At 42.0% G+C, this 18,363-nt stretch overlaps 1 protein-coding gene and 1 long non-coding RNA gene across 5 annotated transcripts in view; one reads left to right on the forward strand and one right to left on the reverse strand.

The window, feature by feature from the left end:
- HSD17B2 (hydroxysteroid 17-beta dehydrogenase 2) overlaps positions 1-18,363 on the forward strand; it is an 84,059-nt gene that overhangs the window by 10,592 nt on the left and 55,104 nt on the right. The gene's annotated exons all lie outside the window — the stretch shown is intronic.
- LOC144223473 (uncharacterized) overlaps positions 1-18,363 on the reverse strand; it is a 70,786-nt gene that overhangs the window by 2,108 nt on the left and 50,315 nt on the right. Inside the window, exons 3-4 of one of the 3 annotated variants that reach the window (XR_013332699.1) lie at positions 15,578-15,657; positions 10,921-11,001 (exon numbers count right to left, since the gene is read on the reverse strand). This is a non-coding gene — a long non-coding RNA (uncharacterized LOC144223473). Of the gene's footprint in view, positions 1-936; positions 1,092-10,920; positions 11,002-13,699; positions 14,380-15,577; positions 15,658-18,363 lie in introns of those variants that run through there. The other 2 variants (XR_013332698.1, XR_013332700.1) reach the window with 2 other exon arrangements.

Below are 18,363 nucleotides of genomic sequence, written 5' to 3' on the forward strand. Positions count from 1 at the left end.
AAAGCTTCACTCTTAAGATGCACAATATCTTTCTTTTAATGTTTATTTATTTTTAAGAGGGAGAGAGACAGAGAGAGAGAGAGAGAACACAAGCAGGGGGAGGGCAGAGTGAGAGGGAGACAGAGGATTTGAAGCTGGCTTCCTACTGTCAGCAGAGAGCCTGCCTGATGCAGGGCTCAAACGTGTGGACTGTGACATCATGACCCGAGCCAAAGTCGGATGCTTAACCAAGTTGGGGGTATAAACATTTATAATTGTTAGCTCTTCTTGATGGATAGACCCCTTAATTATGATATAATGCCCTTCTTCCTCTCTTGTTATAGTCTTTGGTTTAAAATCTATTTTGATAAGTATGGCTACTCCAGCTTTCTTTTGACATCTAGTAGCACAATAGATGGTTCTCCATCGCCTCACTTTCAATCTGAAGGTGTCTTCAGATCTAAAATGAGTCTCTTGTAGACAGCGTATAGATGGATGTTGGGTTTTTTAATCCATTCTGATGCCCTATGTCTTTTGATTGGGGACATTTAGTCCATTTACATTCAGAGGAATTATTGAAAGATATGGATTTAGTGTCATTGTGTTATCTGTAGGTTTCATGCTTATGGCGATGTCTCTGATCCTCTGTAGTCTTTGCAGCGTTCCACTCACAGAGTCCCCTTTAGGATCTCCTGCAGGGTTGGTTTAGTGGTCATGAACTCCTTGACTTTTTGTTTGTCTGGGAAACCCCTTATCTCTCCTTCTATTCTGAATGACAGCCTTGTTGGATAAGGGATACTTGGCTGCATATTTTTCCTATTTGGCATATTGACTATTTCCTGCCACTCCCTTCTAGCCTGGTAAGTTTCAGTGGACAGGTCTGCTACTACCCTTATGTGTCTCTCTTGCAGATTAAGGCCTATTTGTCCCTAGCTGCTTTCAGGATTCTCTCTTTACCTTTGTATTTTGCCAGTTTCACTATCATATGTTGCAGTGTTGTCCTGTCTTTGTTGATTGTGAAGGGAGTTCTCTGTGTCTCCTGGTATTGCGCCCACTTGAGATACAAGGGGCAGTAAGGACAGACAAGGTCTCAGCACTCATGAAGCTTAATTCTAGTGGAGGCAGACATAAAACAAAAAAGTAGATAAGGTAACATCAGCACTTCAAGACTTTGATGGCATGGATAATGATTTTACTGGGCTACGAAGAGCTACCTTTTACTGGGGGCTCCGAGTGCCAGGCACTGTGACTAGCATTTCTGTGCCTAATTTCACTTAATTCTCAAAACATCATATAAGCTCATGTTTTTTAAACACAAAAAGCTTTAAATATCCAAAAAGTAGAAGGGATACTGACAACATGCTCAATATGCATATTCTAGACCAATCATAATCAAGGGATGGATGAGATCATTTCTATTACTAATTATTCTATTACTGTTACTAATCCCATTTAAAGATGAAGAAATGGAGGCTTTTGACAGATCACATAACTAAGGTCTATACCATAAAATAAGTCAGTGGTAGCACTAGAATTCAAATGCAGGCTATTCTATCCCTATTGTAATTCAAGGGATGACACAAGCAGTGTAGATAAGGGGTGACAGGTATGCCCTCTGGAGGAAAGGGGCCATGACTGCCAATTATTTCAGACCTGCGAAGCTGCCCCAAGCATCTTTGGTTTCTACATTCAGACCCAGGGTCCTGCAGTAAAGCCTTCTCTCGGCAATAAAAGGAGAACTCTATCACCCAGAGACATTTGCCTTGACAGCTCCAGAGAACCCTAATGACTGAACAACCAAGAACTTCCCTGGGACTTCTCTCTAGGAGCAAGGCTATTATGTCTCCAGTGAGAAGCCATTAGTGTCCTGTGCAAGGTGCCTTCTCATTGCTCTTGGAGTCAGTCATTGTTTTCCAAATATTCCCAGCTGTGCCCTGGAGCTGTCACTTGGCTACCTCTATGTTGTTACTTCAAACCTACCTTGTGTGTTATTGAGTTTTACGATGTTTCCAGTAGTGTGAGAAGGAGATTAGAATCCATTCATTCATTATTTCATGAATAATTACTGAGCACTCTGTGTCAGGTACTGGGAATACAGTGACAGAGAGCATACATTCATTACATTGAATTAACTTCTAGTGTAGTAGAGGAGATAGAAAGAAACCAGGATGTCACAAAGCAACATGTAAGAGTTCTGAGAAGTGGCAGAGTGAGAGGAGAGAAGACCACCCAAGAGACCATAGCAGAGGCCATCAGTTTGGAGAATAAGCAGCGAATTATAGGGACTTTGTGGTGGAAGATTCAGAAGACTTGCTGACTCCTTGGATCTAGGTAGAGAAGAAGAGGGAAGACCCACTACACACTGGACTTTCCCTCCCCTAATCCTAATCCTCATCAAAGCCCTTTGTATTTCCTTTTGACCATCTTTCTGGCCAGATGGACTGTGAACCCCATGAGGGCAGCAATACATAAAATATGGTGCTCACAACAGCCTCAAGGGATGAATTCATGAACCAATGAATGTAGAGAATAATTCCAAGGGTCTGAGAATGATTCTTACAACTAAGAGAAACAATAGCTTTTGAGACTCTTAGGGGGGAAGATGCTGACTTTGAAGAAAAGATAAAGCCTTTTGTTTAAGATGTGGTAAACTTGAGATGCCAAGGTTGTATCCAGTCAGAGATGTCCAAGAGAAGGGAGGCTAAAATCCAAAAAGGAACCCATGGCTGGAGATACAATTAGGTTAGCCTTCCACTTAGGTGGGATAAATGAAGCTCTGGAAGCTAAAATGACCCATGAGAGAAAAGTGTAGATAGTGATTAGGACAGGGAGCTGGGCAGTCGAGTCCACCCATATTTACAGGATAGGAGGTAGATGGTAGACCTGCAATAGTGTAGGGTTCCAAGGAAGAGAAAGTTTCCAAGAGAAAGAGTTATAAACAACATACAACATGGAGAGGAGACTATAAGAGATGACAAGATATCTCTGGATTCAGTCCCCTGGGAAATACTGATTGAAGAGAATTGTTTCAGTAAAGGGTATGAGAAGGACCCCCAGAGTAAAGACAGTGAGGAGATGGTGTTAGTGGGCAACTGTGGAGTTTTGAGAACACTGGTAGGAAAAGCAAGGAGCAGGATGAGAGATTAGCTCTAGGGAACCTTAAGATCAAAAGAAGAGGGGCGCCTGGGGGGCTCAGTCTGTTGAGCGTCCGACTTTGGCTCAGGTCATGATCTCACAGCTCATGAGGTCGAGCCCTGTATCAGGTTCTACGCTGACAGCTCGGAGCCTGGAGCCTGCTTTGGATTCTGTGTCTCCCTCTCTCTCTGCCCCTCCCCTGCTCACACTCTGTCTCTCAAAAATGAATAAACGTTTAAAAAAATAAAAAAATTTAAAAAAAGATCAAAAGAAGAAATCTGAGTGACGGAGAAATTCGGGAGAGTGATTTTGGAGGCCCCAAAGGAGGGACTCCGTGAAGAACACGATGACAGTACACAAGGACTGTGGTAGTCGATGAATTAGGAGGCTGCTGTCCAAGGGATAAAGAAAAAGTAGAAGCCATGAGTGTCTCAACTTTTGCTCTAGTTAGTGTACAAGACTAATATGTAAAACGATTGGCTAAAAAGGCAATTTACTTACATAGGAAATCTTTAGTAGTTTTTGATGCCTGTTGTAGTTATAGTAGTTATGCAAAGAAAGTGAACTAAGGCATGCCAAATGCTTAATATGGCACCTGGCTGCATAGTACATACCCGGTGAATGCTTCTTAGGAAACTGGAGGAGTCAAAAGACAATAAAGTAATCAGAGAAAGCATCATGGTGGAAATGATACCAACTGTTTCCTGGGCTGGAACAGCTCATTTCCATGTAGGGCTCCGATCTCTCTATTGCCAACAAGTTAAATTAGATCTCTCCTGTCGATGCCCTTTTCATCACCTTCATCAACCTTTAGGAGTGTTTGTTTAATATCTTCTTTCTCCAAAAGCACTAGGTCTCGACTGGGAGAAATTTGGCTTCCCAGAGGACATTTTAGCATTGTCTGAAGATATTTTTGGCTGTCAAAACCGAGAGGCATGGGAACATGCTATTGGCATCTAGTGGGTAGAAGCCAGGGCTGCTGCTGCAGCATACAGTGCACAGGACAGCCCACCACAGAGAACTGCTTGATCTCAGATGTCAATGCTGCTGAGTTGAAATACTCTGCCTTATAGATCGGCAGCCATATCACTGTCATCGATCAAGTGGCCCAAATGCCAACTGAAGAGCAAGTTTCATGATGGGCACCCAATAATAATAAAAGGAAATGGGGACTGAATTGGAGCTTTCAGAATAGACCAAGTCTGAACGTGCTTTCTTCTGCTTTGACTACAAAGTGGTAGATGGTACATGAAGTTATTTGGGAAGAAAGTTCACAAAGGAGACTGTAAATATTCTATCCCCGAAGGGATAGAAAATATGAACAGCCTCAGGGCTCACTGAGAGACTGACATTGCTGTAAACAAGAGAGTCACAGAACGAAAGGTCTGGAACTGCAGGTAACAGAAGAACACCCAAGACTATGAGCAGTTCATTATTTTGACAGAATTCAGCCAACCACTGAAGCAGCAGAGATAGAATTTTAAGTAGACACAAAATAGACAGCATTTCTTTGGTAACGCATAAAGGTGAGACTTCTTGGCCCACCATGGGCTGCCATGCACACAGAGAACGGCTCCACCTTGGGAGTCTGGAGAATGCCAACCATCACCGTGCATTAGAATCACCTTTAAAGCATCCTGATACGGGGCACCTGGGTGGCTCAGTCAGTTGAGCATCAGACTTTGGCTTAGGTCATGATCTCATAATCCGTGAGTGTGAGCCCCATGTCTTTGGGCTCTGTGCTGACGGTTCACAGCCTGGAACTTGCTTCAGATTCTGTGTCTCCCTCTCTCTCTCTCTCTCTCTCTCTGCACCCCCCCCTCAAAAATAAATAAACATTAAAAATAAATAAATCACACTGATGTTTGGGCATCAACTCCCAGAGCTCAGGTTTATCTGATCCAAGATGTGTGTCTTGAGCACTGGTGTCTTTTTAGAGCATCTCCATCCTTGGTGAAGCTGAAGTATAGCCCTATATTGAGAACGAATCACAGCTCAAAGCCTTATATGAGCAATTCTTCCAACACCTTATGTACCCAATTCCACTGAGGGTCTCAGAGTTTATGAGTCTGAAACTGAGCTCCTGATTTGGATCCCCTCCTACTTCATATTGCTGGTGAGCTGCATCACCTGGCACCGTGCTGAGACCAGAATCTCAGAGTCATTGTTAATTCCTGTTTCTGCTCCTTCTCTTTCCAAATCCAATTCATTCCCAGCACTGTAACTGGCATTTTCAGAATGCATCTTGACAAACCCAGTACTCCCCTTTTCCAAGGCCACTGCTCCATTCAAAGCTGCTGTCATTTCTTCCTGGGATCCACTCTTGCCCCTCATCCATTCTCTGCAGAGTAGCTAGAGCACCACTCTCTTATTTAAGACCCGTCAAAGGCTTTCCACTGTAGAGGATACAAGCCCAAACTTCTGCCCAAGACCAGAAGCCCTGCATGATCTGGCCTCTCTTGTCCCACCCCCTCTCCTATACTCATTAGCTTGAAATATTAAGCTTTTTCTGGCATTACAGCCTCTGCTGTTTTTTTCACCTGGAATGCTTGGGTGGGGAGCCCCTTTACAGGGCTGACTTCTTCCTTTTCGCATGTTAGCCTAAATCAGTCTCAGTCTTGGCACCATGGACATTTTAGACCAAAGAATTCTTTTTTTGCTGAGACTGTCCTGTGTATTGTAGAATGTTGAGAAGCATCCACGGCCTCTACTCACTAGATACTAGTAGCATCTCACTCTTCAGCTGTGGCAACCAAAAATGTCTCCAGACATAGTGAAATATCCCATGGGAACAAAATCGCTGGCCAGTTGAAACATTGCTGGTTTAAATATTACCTTCTTCTTCTTCTTCTTTTTAAATGTTTATTTATTTGAGAAAGAGAGAGAGTGCTCAAGAGCAGGGGAGGGGCAGAGAGAGAGAGAGGGGGAGAGAGAAAGAGAATCCCAATCAGGCTCCACACTATCAGTGCAGAGCTCAACGTTGGGCCTGATCCCACAAATCTCGAGATCATGACCTGATCCAAAATCAAGAGTCAGATGGCTAACCGAATGAGCCCTAAATGTTACCTTCTTGAGGAGGTGGTCCCTGGTGTACAGGCTTTAAGCCTCCAGCTGGTATTCCAGTTCTCCATATCTTGTTACCTTTATAGCATTTTTCTCATCTTGAAATTAAACATACATTTATTTATCTAGTAAGTATCTCAGCCAATGACCTGTGTGGAGTATAACCAGGAGTCAAGGTGTAGCCGTGCTTTAATGACAGCATCATGGTCAGTCAGCAGAGACAATTCTCATGGTGCTTCTCCTTTATGACCAATCCCAAGTCCCTCCATGGAGCTCACAAAGCTCCATGCAGATCAGGGAGTTAGTGTACTTGGACTGTAGGGAAAAGAAGCCAAACCAAAAACCATTAACAGCAGGGGTGATTTGGAAAAGGCACATATTCCTCTGGCTAAGATGAACACATCCCTTGTGTGGCGTCTACAGAGAGATAAGAGGTCTTTGAAATCATTACCATTTTTCATTCTCTTGAGTTAAAAAAAAAAACCAATGACAGAGATTTGCCAACTAAGACAATTATCAGCATAACCAATAAGCTTAGCAGGATTGGGAAATTTCACAGTGCCAGCCATGAGCTCTGAGTTCTCCACTAGACATAAGCTTGTTGAGGGCAGGGACTTGGTCCATGTTGGTCACCATTCCACCCCTGGCACCAAGCCACATGCAGGACAGAGAGAATCTGAGTGAATTAATAAGTGAGACACTTATTAATGTGGGGCTGGCTTCTGAAGATGCCCTAAATCAACTCTGAGACTGTACAAAAGAATTCTCTATCATGTGTGCTATTGCCCTTGGAGAGGATGCTTCACCACAGGTTGCTGCTAGGCATGGAGACTGCTCAATGGGCAGAGTATCCCCTTTGCATTACACAAGAGAGGTTCTAACCTAGAACATTTAACTATACATAGAAATTTGCATTTTGATTTAAGCAGTTGTTCCTAATAATCAAAATGACTCAGATATCAGGGACAGTCACTTTGCCCCATATCATCTGCTTGAGACCCTATCATATACTCCATGAGAGGCTCATTGGTGCCCTCACAACACGTTTTCAAATTCCCAAGCTCATTTTCCTTCAAGTCACTTCTGACTCTGAGTTTCAGTAAAGGGGATTTCTGGTTCCCTCCCTGCTTTCAGCCAAAATATGTACATGTAAGAGCCCTTACTTACCCTGAATACACACACACACACACACACACACACACACACACACACACACCATACATACAGGTCAGCTGAAAGTAGTAAGCTTTCCAGAAAATTTGAGGGTCTTCTGTTACATCAGATCCTGTAGGTATTACACTGCCCTATTCTTTTCGGTATCTTACTTTTTATTGAGCTGTAATTCACATACCATGAAATTCATCCTTTAAAATGTTCAATCCAGTGGTTTTTAGTATACTCATAAGGTTAGGTGACCATCACCACTGTCTAATTCCAAATTTTCATCACCCCCAAAAGAAACCCATACCATTATCAGATTACCCTATTCTTAAAATGTCAGTAATTAAGCCAATCTGACTTCCCAACCTCCCCTGACATAATGTTCTCCATTCCCACTCTACCTTGACTCTTTGGGGAAATCTTTCTTTTTCCTTCCATACTGGTGTCTTTACTGGGAAGGGAATACTATATGGCAGTGCTGTCCAATAGGAACACAATGCAGGCCACATAAGTTATTTAAATTTTTTAGTAGTTGTACTTTAAAAAGTAAAAACAAAAGAGGTAAAATTAAGTTTAATTGTATATTTTATATAACACAATCTATCCAAAATATATTTCAACACGTAATCAACATAAAAGTTCATAATGAGTTATTTTTCATTGTACTAAATTTTTGATGATTTCTTTGTGTGTTGCTTCCTTATGGAAATCCTCCATGATGTGCCTCCTCCCTGCCACCTCGATTATTCATCACGACACTTGTTTCTCTTTCCATAGTTCCTTTCACACTATTTATAACAATTCATGATTTTCTTTTTTACAACATGTACTTGCTACGGTCTATATCCCACACTAGACTGCAAATTTGTGAGGATGATGCTACAGACTGAATTGTGTTTCCCCCAAATTCATATGTTGAAGCCCTAACCCACAGTGAGATGGTATTTGGAGTGGGGCTTTTGAGAGGTAATTAAGTTTAGATGAGGTCATGAAGACAAGGCTCTGATGATAGAATCAATATCCTTATTAGAAGAAATACAGAGGGCCCACCCTCCCTCTATCTCTCTCTCTCTCTCTCTTTCTCTCTCTCTCTCTCTCTCCCTCTCTCTGCCATACAAGGATGTTGTGAGGCTGGCAAATAGCTTTCCTCCTACAGGCCAGCAAAATAGCTCTCACCAGAATGTGACCAATCTGGCACCTTGGTCTCTAATTGCGGGTCTCCAGAACTGTGGGAGAATGGGTTTCTGGGCAGATAGTCAGAAGACGCAGATTTGCTCATAGCTGTGGTTTAGGCAGTAAATACTAGAACTCAGTTCTCTTATCTGTAAAATAGGGATAAATAAATTGACCCTAGAAGTCATTTATTCACTCAACAGATACAGAGTGCCCAGTGTACGCCAGGCACTGTCCTAAGTGCTGGAGGTGAAACAGATCACAGAGCAAAGTTCTTGCCCTCATCAAGTTTGTATTCTGTTGGGGGAAACAAATATTTGGAAATTAATGGGCCAACATGTAAGATGATGTCAGGCAATGGTAAGAACAGTGAAGAAAAATACCACGATGTCTTAGATGAGGTGGATAGCACAGCATCTAAGCAAATATAAGTGCTCAATAAAGGGTAGCTTTTTATATCACTCTTACTACTTGAGGTGTGATTTACTCTAGCATCTAAAGTGATCCTTTTAAAATTTGTTAGTTGAAATCATTTCTTTGTTCAAATTTTCTTTTTTTTAAATATTTTTATTTATTTCTAGGAGAGAGAGAGAGACAGCGTGAGCAGGGGAGGGTCAGAGAGAGAGGGAGACACAGACTCTGAAACAGGCTCCAGGCTCTGTGCTGGCAGTCAGCACAGAGCCCGACGCGGGGCTCGAACCCACGAACCGCGAGATCATGACCTAAGCGCAAGTTGGAAGCTCAACCGACTAAGCCACCCAGGCGCCCCTCTTTGTTCAGATTTTCTAATGACATCTCATCACACTTAGAATAAAAATCACTGTCTTTACCATTTGCAGCAGGGTTTCTCAACCTTGGCTCTGTTGACAATGGGGCTAGATGCTTCTTTGTTATGGGGCTGTCCTATGTGTTGTAGTATGTTAACCAGCATCCTTAGACTCTACGCACCGGATGCTAGTAGGACCACTCAACTGTGACAACCAAAAATGTTTCCAGATATCATTAGAGGTCCCCTAGGGGACAAAATCGCCTCATCTGATAGCCCTTAGCTTACAGGATCCACACAAACTAGCTTAAACGATGGCTCCGATTTATCTCCTACTATTGTCTTTTTACTTATCCTTCTCTGGTCAAAATGGCTTCCTTATTCCTCCTCCAACACTCTGTCCCTGTCTGAGAGCCTTTGTCTCTGCTCTTCTCTGTGCCTGGTAAACCCTTCCCTGGAGTATTTGTTCAACTGCTCCCTGCTCAGCATAGCTTTGCCTGACTTCCATACGGAATATGATATTTTCCTCCCCAGTCACTATTCTGCTTCATAATACCCATCACACTTGACGCCATATGAATTTGTTTTTTTATTGAATATGCCCCATCTTCCTCTACAATGTAAGCTCCACACTGATGAAGAAACCAGTCCAACTAGAATAAAAGTACGTCTGGAAGTTGGGTGTGAGCAAATCCAATTATTGTTGAAAGCCAGGCTGGGTACTTGATCCATTACCTATCAGACAAGTGGGAGCCAAAGTAGTTTCATGAGTAAGGGAGCAATGTGCTAAGGATGGAGTAGGGATTAGCAGCCTGAGTCCAACTGGAAAACAAGTCAATGAAAGCTTGGATCCAACTAGAAATTAACATGTTTTTTGTGTGGACGGAGGTGGCACATATGTTTTCTCTCTTGTGCCATCTTTGCTTGGTTAGGAAAGTTGAGGTGAACAGGTTCGTTTTTTAAAAAGTTGTTTTAAACATTTATTCATTTTTGAGAGACACAGAGAGAGCATGAGCGGGAGTGGAACAGAGAGAGAGGGAGAAAAAGAATCTGAAGTAGGCTCCAGGCTCTGAGCTGTCAGCACAGAACCAGATGTGGGGCTCAAACTCACTGACTGTGAGATCATGTGACCTGAGCTGAAGTCAGATGCTTAACCAACTGAGCCACCCAGGCACCCCAGAGTAAGTAGGTTCCAAGGGAGAGAGTGCTTTGATTTAACAATGTCTGTGGTGGCATTAGAAGGGTGTGGCGGCAGAGGCATCAAGGATCTGCCATCCTCATTTGAAGAAACTACGTCAATGGCACTGATTGTGATTGAAACAGAAAACAGGGGCGCCTGGGTGGCTCAGTTAGTTAAGTGTCTGACTTCTACTCAGGTCATGATCTCATGATTCGTGAGTTTGAGCCCCGCGTCAGGCTCTGTGCTGACAGCTCAGAACCTGGAACCTGCTTTGGCTTCTGCGTCTCTGTCTCTCTCTGCCCCTCCTCTACTTGTTCTCTCTCTCTCTCTCTCTCTCTCTGTCTGTCTCTCTGTCTCTCAAAAACAAACATTAAGGAAAGAGAAAATAGAGCAGTGTAAATCAAGGCTCTCTTGGATTTCTGCAGGGTAGTTTTAGTCAAATTTGGCAGGTAGTGTCCTGTACCATTATGTGTTAGGAGCAGCCAGATGAGATTTGGGCTCCGTGTTGCAAGAGTGTCATCCTGTCAGCCAGGAAACACCTTCCCTGTGAAAGAGACCCAGAGAGACATTATTAAGGCAGCACTTGGTAGATCAAACTATAGATAATGATAGGCAGGAGGAGCTAAGCCACCTGAAGATAATGGGGCAATTTAACTATGTCCCTAGGTAGTTTTCCCTTCTTTGTGTTATGTTACTCTTAAGTAAATTTACTTTGTGTGTGGCAGCATGGGATTTTTTAATGTAGTTGTTTAACATGATTTTACAAGTAGAACTTTGCTTGTAACCTTTCTTGTGAAACACACAGATGGAAACTAACAAAAAAAATTCCACTAGCCAAACCACATGAAAACAGAGAATGAGCAAGAGAATCCAGCCTCAGTAAAGATGAATGTGTGATTCCCTTTATTTAAGGTAAAAATCCGGCACAACTGAGCTGTGCTGTTAGACATCAGAATAGTTGCGACCGTTGGGGTGGTGATGGCTGGAAGGGCACAAGGCGGGTTTTGGTAAGCTGTTAATGTTCTGTTTCCTGATCTGGAGGTTAATTGCATGAATGGATTCACTCTGTGAAAATTCATCAAGGTGTACACTATAAAAATAAAAAAATACCTAAGAAGTTTCCTCTATAATGTACATAGAAGGTGGATAGTCTCAAAACAGTTATTGCCTTGAATAACTCCATCAGGTGAAACATACACTAGTTATTGATTTACAAAGATTGACCATATTCAGATGAAAAATGATGAATAGGAAAACAAAAAATAAAACCAAAACAAATGTGTGCTATAGAATCTTTTGATTCTAATTGCACCTCTACTCTTGTTAGTTGAATAATGGTGGAAACTTTAAATCTTTTGAAGTTTGGTTTCTTCATCTTGAAAACAGGCATAAGAAGAGGGGTTCCTGAGTGCCTCAGTTAAGCGTCTGAACCTTGATTTCAGCTCAGGTCATGATCTCATGGTTTGTGAGTTCCAGCCCCACACTGGGCTCTGCACTGACCTTACAGAGCCTGCTTCGGATTCTGAGTCTCCCTCTTTCTCTGCCCCTCCCCCACTTACTCTCTCTCAAAAATAAATAAACATCTAAAAACAATAAATAATAAAATAGGAATAAAAAGATATACTTTTACAGGGGCCAGCTGAAAGAACTCCAAGTGGCCAAAGTTGGAATAATGTGAGCAAAAAAATGGTATTGGTTTATGACCCAAGGTATAAAATGAATATCCATGAGCCCATAACAATTAACTAAATGATCGAATAAATTAATAAATGAGGGAGAAAAGACAAATCTCTCATGCAGAAAGATTCCAAATAATTTACATAGATACTTCATTCTAAAAGAAGGGAAGATAGCTCCTTACTTCTTAAGTGTGAGCTATGCACATAGCTATGCTATGTTCCTTCCCAACAGCACAGTACAGAAGGGGAAAAGAGAGTAACTTTACAGTGAAGAAACCTGAGAACATTGCTTCACCCGGGTCATCAAGGATAACATCAACAGTCGTAAGTCCTGCTGATAGTGTACTCTTCATATGATGTGATGAAAGGTACTTTATCTCTGTGATCTCCTTCCCCAAACCCATAACCCCAGTCTAATCATGAGAAAAACATCAGACAAATTCCAGGAAAGGAGTATCCTATAATACACCCGACCAGTACTCTTTAGAACATCAGAGATACCAAAAACAAAACAAAAAAAAGTCTGAGAAACTGCCACAGCCAAGAGAAACCTAAGGAGACAGGACCACTAAATGTAATATGATGTCCTGGATGGGAAGAGAAAAAGGACTTTAAGTAAAAAGTAAGGAAATCTGAATAAATATGGAATTTAGTGAACTGTAATATATCCACATAAGTTCATTAATTACAGAAAATGTCACATACTAATCTAAGATGTTAATAATGGGGGAAACTATAGGGTACATGGGAACTCTATACAGTCTTCCTAATTTTTCTGTAAATCTAAAACTGTTCTAAAAAATTTATTTTTTTAAGAAGACCAACTTTAATCTTGAGACCTTAGGCATGAAATAAGATATAAATATAAGGTTGTTGAACCTTTGGGACCTAGTTCCCTTAGACGGGGCAAAATTCATTAGGGCCGCATCTACTGCACCCATTTCCACACCAACTGTTTGTTGGTTCCTAAATGCCCCAGGGGCAAAGCAGATATTCATGGCAACCAGATCTTGGTAGGATGCCTAATTAAGAGTCATTTTTATATTATGATTTCATATAATAATATACAAAATAATTTCATATATAATAATATATGAAATAATATATTTCATATATAATTTCATATGTGAATATTGAGAAACCTCTAATAAGTTAGTGCATGTAAAAAAATGAATGGATGAAAATGGTGATTAATAAAGCATCTGAATTTGATTGGTGGGAGGGATCTGTTTGTGGCCCATGAGTGCCTCATTGGCTCTACTTGGAGAATATGTTTTTATTTTATTTCATTATTATTATTATCATTATTATTATTAATTATTTTAAGGAACAGAGAGAGAGAGAGCATGGGCAGGGGAGAGAGGCAGAGAGAGAGAAAGAGAGAATCTTAAGCAGGTTCTTGCTCATCATGGTGCTCTATGCGGGGCTCAATCCCATGACCCTTGGATCATGACCAGAGACAAAAATCAAGAGTCAGATGCTCAACTATCTAAGCCATCCAGACACCGCGGGGAGATTTTTTAAAAGTTTATTTATTTTGGGAGAGAGAGAGAGAGAGAGAGAGAATACAAGCAAGCTCCACACTGCTAGCGTGGGACCCAATGTGGCACTTGAACCCAGAAACCATGAGATCATGACCTGAGCCAAAAGCAAGAGTTGGACACTCAACTGACTGAACCACCCAGGTGCCCCTTGGACAATTTCTTTTAAATTTTTTTTTAAAAATTGAACATCTATTGCACGTCAAAGACTGTGATAGCATAGGAATACAAGAATAGTCTCAGTGCATAAATCGTCACTTCATATTCTACTAATGGAATTCTTTAAAAAGCAGATCAATCAACAAATATGATAGTGTTTGAATTGAAGAAAACAACCAAAAGAAATAATAAGAGAAAAAGAATAATGTGGTGTGAGATTTGGGACGGAGAGTGGTATGGGTTGGCTCCCTGGGAAGCAGATTCTGAGCCAGAGTTGAACACACGAGGCATTTCTTAAGGAGTGTGTGCCACTGGGAAGGAGAGAAAGAAGCAGAGTGCTCAGTCCCCTGGGGAGCTCTAGCACTGGAATGACCCTTCAGATTTCTCCCTGGTTGAGCTGAAATGACCAGGCCTGTGTTTATGCTTTTGTATTGATCAGTTGTTGGATGTGGACCACACTGGGGAGGGTGGCTCTCTGCAGCTGAGACAAATGCTAGAGGAGTTGACTTCTTCTTCTTCTTCTTCTTCTTTTTTAATGTTTATCTATTTTTGAGAGAGAGAGAGAGACAGAGCATGAGCGGGGGAGGGGCAGAGAGAGAGGGAGACACAGACTCTGAAGCAGGCTCCAGGCTCTGAGCTGTCAGCACAGAGCCTGACATGAGGCTTGAACTCACGAACTGTGAGATCATGACCTGAGTCAAAGTCAGATGCTTAACCAACTGAGCCCCCCAGGTGACCCTGGAGGATGTCTGCCAATAGCATTCTTAGCATCTGGGGCAAGTTTTTCTTGAAGGGAATCTGGGTGACACATCACAGGAACATCTACCAGAAGGGGGAGGGGACATCTACTTTAAACACAATGGTCAAGAAGGTCTCTCTGAGGTGGTGATATTTCAGCTAAGTCCTGGAGGATGAGAACGAGTCAACAAGGCAAAAGCAAAACAAAACAGAAAAGATGAGGAAGTATTATATATGTGAAGGTCCTGAGGTGGGAAAAAATTGAGTGTGGCTACCTCCAATATGAGCTACAAGGCACCAAGTTAATATTCTTTTTCTTCCCTGAGGGACATCTTTTCTATGTTCCCGATAACTAACTGCAGTTTCCCTCAGCTGCTACGTGCTTCCAGTGCTATGCTAGAGTCGGCGTCTACTGGCTTTACAGAGACAATTGTCAAATATCCAGAAATCTGGGGAGCTGATTGGTTTTTTTAAAATTTTTTTAGTGTTTTATTTATTTCTGAGAGAGATGAGAGAGAGAGAGCGTGTGAGCAGGAGAGGGTCAGAGAGAGAGAGGGAGACACAGAATCTGAAACAGGCTCCAGGCTCTGAGCTAGCTGCCAGCACAGAGCCCCATGCAGGGCTCGAACCCATGAGCTGCAAGATCATGACCTGAGCTGAAGTAGGATGCTCAACTGACTGAGCCACCCAGGCGCCCTGGGAGCTGATTGTTAAACTATAGGCAGCTTCAAAGGTGTCTTAGCTCAGGCTGCTCTAAAAAGGCACCATAAACTGGGAAGCTTATAAATAAGAGAAATGTGGGGCCCTGAGTGGCTCAGTCAGTTGAGCATCCTACTTCAGCTCAGGTCATGATCTCTCAGTTGGTGAGTTTGAGCCCTGCATCGAGCTCTGTGCTGACATCCCCTACTCATGTGTGCACGCTCTCTCTCTCTCTCTCAAATAAATAAATAAATAAACATTAAAACAAAAATTAAAAAAAAACCAAGAGAAATGCATTTCTTACAGTTTTGGTGCCCATGTGGTCAGGTTCTGGGGAGAGTCCTTTTCCAGGTTGCTGGCTGCCAACTCTCCGTGTATCCTCCCCTGTCAGAAAGAGAGCAGACTAGCTCTATGGCCTCTTCTAAGAGCACTAATCCCATTCATGAGGCTCCAACCTGGCTCCTAATACCATCACATTGGATTCAGGTTTCAAAATTTGAATTTTGGGGAATGTCATTGCTTCTAAGCCTTGTGAGAGGACAGAACTGAAGAATATGTGATGTTTAGAAAGTGTATTGATACTTTCCATTCAAATTTAAGATGCCAGGACTTTACTGAATTACTTCAATGCTGAAAATCTTGGTTCCTAGTGACATTAATGTAATACTTCATTTGCTTTATTCTTTTCTTTTTTTTTTAAAGGTTATTTATTTGTTATCTCTATACCCAGTGTAATCTCTACACTCTAACTCATGACCCTGAATCGAGAGTTGCATGCTCTATCCACTGAGCCAGCCAGGTGCCCTTCATTTGCTTTATTTTTGATATACATATGGCAGTTCAAAATAATAATAAATAGTAATAATAATAAGGCTAAAGAATGCAGTTTAAAATTTTTGCCAGTCTTCACAATTTTAGCTAATAAATGCAAAAGAAGTGACAGAAGTGGAAAAATCATTGTGTGTGTGTGTGTTTTGTCTTGAATAAAATATGAACAGAGGCAATGATCATTAATGTCATTAACGTAGGCTAAGCCTCTTGTGAAAGGTTGATGGGGAACCTTGAATTATATGTTGCGATGCCAGCACCTGAATTCGCTGATCAATCATCATCATTAAAAATGGAGCATGACTCATGCTTGCACTTGCTGGTGGCACAACAGGAGGCATCCAGCACTGCCTGTGAGGCAGTCTTGGGGGGAGAAAAATGAACCTAAGTCAACACAAGCCTCTAGATCTAACTTTACCAGAAATACAGAAGACAGAGGAGCAAATTAAAGAACAGAATAAGGAAGCGATTCTCCAAATTTAGAACGTGGGGTATTCTAAAGGACAAAGGCCACGGTTTCCTCAACAAATAAATGGCATGAAAAAAGGAGGTTAGAATCCTATAGAATAAATGACACTTCAGAGACATGAAAACCAAACATGACGCATGGAACTTGTTTGTGCTGGAGTCAAACTGACTGTAAAAAAACATTTTGGAAGTGAAGAGGGAAACTGGAATACATCCTGAGTATGAGATGATAGTAAAGAAGAATTGTTGGGGCTCCGGGGTGTCTCCGTTGGTTAAGCAGCTGATTTTGGCTCAGGGCGTGATCTCACAGTTCGCGGGTTTGGAGCCTGACCTTGCTTTGGATTCTGTGTCTAGCTGCCCCTCCCCAACTCACGCTCTATCTCTCTCTCAAAAATAAACATGAAAAAACTGTAATTTTCACAAGCTTATAAAGTCCATAGAGTTATATTTGAAAAGTCCTTGCCCGTTGGTGGTATATAGTGACATATTTACAGGTTTATGGGCAACATGATATTAAGGGTGGGATTTGCTTTAAAATGCAAAAATAAAGGGACGCCTGGCTGGCTCAGTCAGGAGAGCATGTGACACTTGATCTTGAGGTCATAAGTTAGAGCTCCATGTTGGGTGGAGAGATTAAATAAATAAAACTTTGTTTAAAAATGCAGAAAAAAGGGGGAAAGTGTGGGAGGAGGGAATAAATAAAACAGAATATTGATCATTCTTATAGATGGAAGATGGGTACATAGTCCATTATACAATTTTTTTTTGTAGGGAATAGTTTTTTAAAAATTAAAATGGTAAGGAATGGTGAAAGGGACATGCATGAGCGTCCCGGGCAGAAAGTCCAATGTAACCAAAGATGTGGGTAAGGAGGCACAAAGGACGGTCTAGTTATGGTTCCGTGTGGCATTCAGGATGCAAGCAGAAAGAGGGGGAAGATAAACTTGGAAATGTAGATTGGAATCAGATGGTGCGGCCTTTGCTGCTGACCTGAAGAACTTGGATTTTATCTTGTGGTCACTGGAAACGTCTAAGGCTTAAAGCAGAGGAAGGGTAGGCTCAGGGAAGAATTGGGCACTAGNGCAGGCTGGAGAGGAAGAGCAATGAGTCCAGGAAACCGGTACAGAGCAAGGTGAAGAGAAAGGTGATGGTGCCTGATGCTTCCATTTAACCAGTTGGGCATTTTGTTGTTTGGGAAATATTTACAGAGAAACTACAACATTCCCAGCACTGTTTTAGGCACAGGAGATAGAATGGTGAACTAGATAGCACCAGAGTCCCTGCTGATGGAGGGGGCCTAGTTCTCTCTCTCCTCCCTATATTCTTCTCTGATGGAGTATTTACTAAAGAAGGGACTTGGGGTTCTCTATAAATATAAGCTATGGCTTATAGTTCCCAGAATTTTCTATTTACAACATTCACTGCTCTGTATTGTAATAATTTACCTAATGTCTGTCTTCCTCCTAGGAAGTTTCTCAACCTTAGCACTACTGCTATTTGGGGCCAGATAACTCTTCATGGTGGGGTCTGCCCTGTGAGCTATAGGATGTGAAGCAGCATCCCAGGCATCTACCCATTGGATGGTCAGAGTTGTGACCCCCCAAAATTGCCTTCAAATAGTACCCAATATCCAGGGGAGCAAAGTCACCCCTGGTTGAGATCCTTGCCTTAGATCAGCGTTTCTCAACCCTGACTGCACATGGGAATCACCTGGAGAGCTTTAAAAACTGTTGCCAGTACTTAGCTCCATCTCAGACCAACTAAATAAGATTGTCTGGGCATGGGACCTGGGCA

Source organism: Crocuta crocuta, unplaced genomic scaffold (assembly GCF_008692635.1).
Source record: "Crocuta crocuta isolate KB4526 unplaced genomic scaffold, BGI_CrCroc_1.0 scaffold61, whole genome shotgun sequence".
In the NCBI taxonomy this organism is placed as follows: domain Eukaryota; kingdom Metazoa; phylum Chordata; class Mammalia; order Carnivora; family Hyaenidae; genus Crocuta; species Crocuta crocuta.